At 38.5% G+C, this 5,848-nt stretch overlaps 1 long non-coding RNA gene and 1 other non-coding gene across 2 annotated transcripts; both read right to left on the bottom strand.

Annotated features, from left to right (window-relative positions):
* Positions 1-1,775: 1,775 nt before the first annotated feature.
* TRNAK-UUU lies at positions 1,776-1,848 on the bottom strand. The gene has a single exon. It is a non-coding gene; the product is annotated as a tRNA-Lys (tRNA).
* Positions 1,849-2,528: 680 nt separating this feature from the next.
* On the bottom strand, positions 2,529-5,772 carry LOC119355238. Its single transcript, XR_005171517.1, has 2 exons — positions 3,093-5,772; positions 2,529-2,972 (listed from the first exon to the last, which is right to left on the bottom strand). It is a non-coding gene; the product is annotated as an uncharacterized LOC119355238 (long non-coding RNA).
* Positions 5,773-5,848: the final 76 nt, after the last annotated feature.

Genomic DNA, 5,848 nt, shown 5'->3' with positions numbered 1-5,848 from the left:
ACTCCGAACATTTAAATTTTAATATTTGAAAACTTTTATTGTTTGCTCGATTTTGAATTTGAAATTCGAACTAGGTTCCGAACTAACGCGAGTTTATCCACAGTAACCGAGGTGACGTGGCATCATTAGCGGGGATTACTGTAGCTTAATTACCCGGGCGTCACACCCGTGGTACGGAAGGGCCGACAGTGGTGCTGTGGGGCAGAGCTTGCTCAGGGTTGTGGTCTGGCGTGGGCGGCGTTGGTTGGCCATCTTCGATGGCTTCAGATGCTAGTGGTGGTGCGGTGTGGTGGTGGGTCCGGCGGTGGAGGTCACGATGACAGGCTTGACCAAGGTGCGGGCGAAGCGGGTTTGTTAGGGCGACAACGCTCACTGGTGGTCGTTCCCCGCCGACGAGAAAAGGGCATGTGCAATTTGATGTGCGTATATATAGGGGCATTTATTATTTGAGAGAATTGCCATGAAAGTTTCAGAAAAACTATCTGGTTGTGCTGCAAGTTCTAATTAAGCTTGAACACATTTATTTGGAAAGGTTGTATCTATTATAAAAATTCATCGGGAGTATAAAGCATCTTAAATATAATAAAAATGCATTCAGATTTCGAGAACAGCAAACAACCACTATTACTGCCAGAATGAGTCGTCAACGCATCACTGTCGTTGTTTCTTTATCGGAGCCGGCTTGACCTTTGTCGATGGCAGAAGTCTTCGTGCACATGTCCCTAAGGACCAGCGCCCTGAAGCCGCAGCCATCGCATTTGAACCCTTGCATAGATTTGAAACATCTGCCACCAGATCTCGCCATATGATGAGAAACCTTAACCTCACTGTCCCAAGAAGACAACGCGAATCTACGTCAGAGCTCCATTAACTAAGTCGAAACGGAGAATTCGAGAAGGATCAACCTCGAAAGACAAATTAGAAGAAGAAGCGACGTCATCTGCTCGAGCACCACACCTACAAGGACTAAAATGACATAACCTAAACTATGAACCAAAACAGAGGCACCGGGATTCTCCTCCCTATCACCGACCGCCAGCGCAACAGATAGAGAGAGGACGAATTCACGAACTCACCGGTGAAGTTTGAAGGAAACTTGCACTGGCCGTCTAAGACTAGAAGAGCAAACGAGAGGAAGCTACGGCAGGCAAATCCCATCACAATTCCCCTAGCAAAAATTGATCTTGAACACAGAACACATTTGATCTCACAAGACCAACAGGATCGTGGTGCAAGTACTCCCTCCGTTTCTTTTCACTCCGTATATAATATCTGTTTAAAGTCAAATTACGCAAAATTTGACCAAATTTATATAGAAAAATGAGCATATATAATACTAAAATTATATAGTATGAAAATACATTTCATGAAGCATCTGATGAGATTTGATTTCATATTATGAATGTTGGTGGTTTTTACTACTCCCTCCGTCCAAAAATACTTATCATAGAAATGATTGTACTTAGACTTATTTTAGTTATAGATACATTCATTTTTATCAATTTCTAAAATAAGTATTTTCGGACGAAGGAAGTATAAAATTAGTCAAGCTTTACAAAGCTTGAATTTGATCATATGCAAACTAAAAAGACACGGAGAGAGTAGTAATTAAATTTGGACACATCTGATTTCATAAGATGAATCAAAATGCAACACGTTTGTACTACCTGTTCATTAAAAACGTTTTCGTCACTTTAAAATGTGTATAGTGTAATGTAACAAAAGCACAAAAGAAAATAAGAACGCCTTAACCAAAATGCACAGAAAAAATCATTCGCCGTCTGTGGGATTCGAACCCACGACCACATGGTTAAAAGCCATGCGCTCTACCAACTGAGCTAAGACGGCTTACGTTTTTATTTATCCAACAAACTTATATAACAGAAACCAAGGGATATCAAACCGAGTTTGCAAGCACCTCGTGATCTTGCAGGTTTCCCATCTCAAGCTTGTTGGAAAATCAGCAAAGCGTGATTTGCCACAGAAAAGACCAAGGCTACGTTCAGTAATGATGGATTATGATAATCTCATTCGCTCCACTTGTTTTTGCCTATTTAAGTGTTTGTTGCCTACTTTTGTGGCTAAGTTTCTACGAACGAATTAATAAAATAGGGACTAGCTATTTAATCAATCGACTGAATTTGACTTTAGTCTCGGTCAAAATTTTGTCCCGTCAGATTCAGCCATGTGTAGTTCAAGCCTTATTCGATTTATTTACCACTCTACTAGCCCAGTGGAGGGGAGACACTAACGGATCTTTTCAATCCGAAACAACTCATCAAAAAATAAAGGATCTTTTCAACCCGAAAGGGTTTTGGGTTTGGTCTGCCCTTTTCGTCGTTACAAGCTGATTCTTTTTTGACTGGTCCTAGTGTCTTCATGGAAAAAATCATACAGGACATCTCTACACTTATTAAAAAAATGTCTTGCTTTCTCAAATACTATAAAATGTTTTGCTTTCTTCCGATGGACAGCAAGTCCCAAATAAAAAATATAAATTTGACCAAAAACCCAGTGCATCATGTATATCCGTTCACAAATGGCTGTCTTGTCTATTTGACAACTTATACAAAATGTACACATATTCATGAAACACAAAAAATGGTGTCCCACGCAAAGTAACTGGTGACACATAACTCTTTGAATAATAACTTGATGTCCCAAACCGACTAAACTGAAGACATGGAATTCGACAGTACAACCATCATGCTTAGATGAATACTCCCTCCGTCCCAAAATAAGTGTCTCAACTTTGTACTAACTTTAATACACATTTGTACTAAGATTTGAGACAGTTATTTTGGGACAGAGGGAGTACTAAAGAGCACCGCTATTCCTGTCTTGAGGTTAGCCTTAAAACGGTAATACATTGGTGTAGCGTCATATGCCTGAATTTGTGTTGTGCCCGTCACCCATCGCCAATGCAACCACCCTCGGGTGTTGAGCTCAAAAGCAATGTACCTGTCGATTTTCTGCAGACACCAAACCAGTTAGAAGTTAAATGGTAATCAACACAAGAGCAGAACTAAAAAAGGCATCTAAATAAATGAAAAAAATGTTGTAGACGAGATAAAACAGAGGGTGTTGCTCACTTGTTTCTCTGCACAAAGTCCATACGACACCAGCACGGATTGACAAGGGAAGAATGGCGAAAGACAATGAAAAAGGACAGAAAATAGCGAGACCCAAAACAGAAGGATTAGAATGAAAAGTGATAAAGGAAGACTTGAAAACTAGATTGAAGAAATATATAATGAAGAAACAAAATGAAGAAGAAACTTGCGAGATTGAAGACAGCAGAAACTGGAAAAATGGTACGTAGATGATAAGTACTGAAAATTGTACTGAAGAAAACTGTGGAGGCTGAGAGATCGAACAATGATGTAAGCTCAAAGAATGGGAAAAAATGTAATACTAAGGAATAATGAATAACTGAAAAAATAAATGATAACTGAACCAACCAAAGCTGATGATGATAATCTCATCAGATAGACGACAAAACACGACTGAGAGAACTGAACTAACTAAAGTTAAAGGCTAAACCGTAGAAATTGAAGCACCGCAAACTTAACAGTAACAAGGATAAACTGAAAAAAGTAAATCAAACCAAAGATAGTCTCGTATGACTACTTGTTGCATTCTATCCCATAGACATACAAAAGAATACTCAGGAAAAAAATGGAGGACTGAATACTGAAGAAGAATGAAATACTGAAGAAGAAATGATACCCAACCAAAGACAGAATAAAAAAACTGACAAAATGGACAGCCAGAACCATTTTTAAATTAGATACACCACTCATGTTTAAATTAGAGGCATGCATCAACATAATACAACCAGAGCTACCTACCCTTCCAAAACCTAGAGTCTGAAAAAAATTCTACAGAGTGAAATTAGTTAGATTATTTTAATCTTTCAGAGAAAGGTTGGATGATACCCCTAGCCTGGGGAAAGGAGAAAAAAATGAGATAAAAGCATGTGGGGTTCTGCTCCAAAAGGCAAAAACATAGCCTTGTATCTGTGCACTGAAAATCTAAAACTGAGTGAATGAAAGAACAAAAAAATAGACAAATTGGCTGAAGAGGAAATAAGGGGCTGAGAGAAATACTAAACAAGAATGAGCAAACTGAAGAGAACTAAGTAAAGAAGAAATAAAGTGAGTGATGGCACTCTTGTTTATAGCCTGAAAACTGAAGATTAACTGATATATTACCTCCGTCCCAAACAGAGGGAGTGTATAGTAGATGCATCCATATCTAGATAAATCTAAGACAAGCTTTTCGGGACGGAGGGAGTACTGAAGAAGATAAGGGAAACTAAATTAAAACTGAATATAGAAAATTAGAAAAATTCCATAGATATGTTGACTTAATGAACAATGAGCATAAAGGACTGAACATTAACTAAATAAAAGTAACTGCATAAAAGAAAAACAAACTGAATAATGCTACACGTAAAATTCTGAAAATAAGAGGTCATTGTCCTAAGTCCTAACTACAAGAGCCATGGGAAAAAGATCTCACTAACTGAAGAATGAATAATGAAACATGAGACTGAAAATCAAATGCACAAGTAAAATTCAACAACTGAACACTTACTAAATGAAAAGAAACTGTATAGGCAAGGGAGCTAAAAAAGGAAACTAAAGATTGACTGAAAAAGACTGATAACAAACTGAGAAAAATAGACAAACTGAAGAAAAAAGATACATACCATGGGGCTAAAATGTAAACTGAAGACTGGCAAGAAATACTGATGGGCTGTCATGTTAGTACAAAACTAACCACTCACTTTAGCTATGAATCAGTATAGATAATTAGGGGTAACAAAATAGCTACAGAAATTCGGAAGAGAAAAAGGTTGCAGAGCCAGAGGTAGCTTGCCTCATTGATTGGTAATCTAATACTCCATCAGTAAACTAATATAATATCATTTAGATTACTGCTTTAGTGATCTTTAGTGATCTAAACGATCTTATATTAGTTTACAGAGGGAGTACATTTTATGAAGAGAAGATTGTTGTGTGCGAAGTTGGTTTCATTTATATAAATGGAGCGGGTGAGGGCCTCCATGATTGTCTAAAATAAAATTTATGAAGAATAGGCAGAAAAGCAGATATGGATCTGTGCAACACAATGAAGAAGTGGATGACAGAGAATATCACACGAAGATATAATTCTGACCTCAAACACAAATTTTGTTATGACATGCTCTCGTAAACACAGCATCACTCAGCAAAAGCAAATATAAGTATATACATGCAAATTTTGCTATCCTAAGAGGAAATATAGATTTTAGTAGCACAAACAGTGGTATCAAAGAAAAAAAAAGTAGTGTATAATGACATGCAAAATTCTGTAACCATTCACCGGTAGTGGTCTTCTGAAAAAGCTAGAGCTCAACTAACTAATACCCCAAATGCTTTTTTAAAAGCCTGACCACATCAAGAAAACTAGGTTGGGAAACCTGACCACCTTAAGCATCTGGTTACGGTTTAAATTCAGAAAAGCATACAAACATGTCCAATTCTAGCATAGCACTTGACTTAAATCGATGAGAACACACAGAGCTGGCTACCCTACATGCAAGCAGACCGTGTACAGAACAGCTCCCTACCGATTTCCTGAAACCCCTGCTCTCCACACAAACCACACCCAACACAGACCTCAACCGTGTCAACTAACAGATCCAAACCGGCTGAATTTTTTTCAGGAAATCAGTGCGCGGAGACTACCTCGCTGCCGCCGGTCAGCCCCTCCCCTCCATCTCTACCTCTCTTTCCCCCAACTAGCAGCTCACCCCTCTCTCCTGGGCCGGGGACAGACGAAACTGATGAAGTGACACACA

Source organism: Triticum dicoccoides, chromosome 2A (assembly GCF_002162155.2).
Source record: "Triticum dicoccoides isolate Atlit2015 ecotype Zavitan chromosome 2A, WEW_v2.0, whole genome shotgun sequence".
Classification (NCBI taxonomy): Eukaryota; Viridiplantae; Streptophyta; class Magnoliopsida; order Poales; family Poaceae; genus Triticum; species Triticum dicoccoides.
Note: the sequence above shows the minus strand (reverse complement) of the source record. Positions and strands in the feature narration are given on the sequence as shown.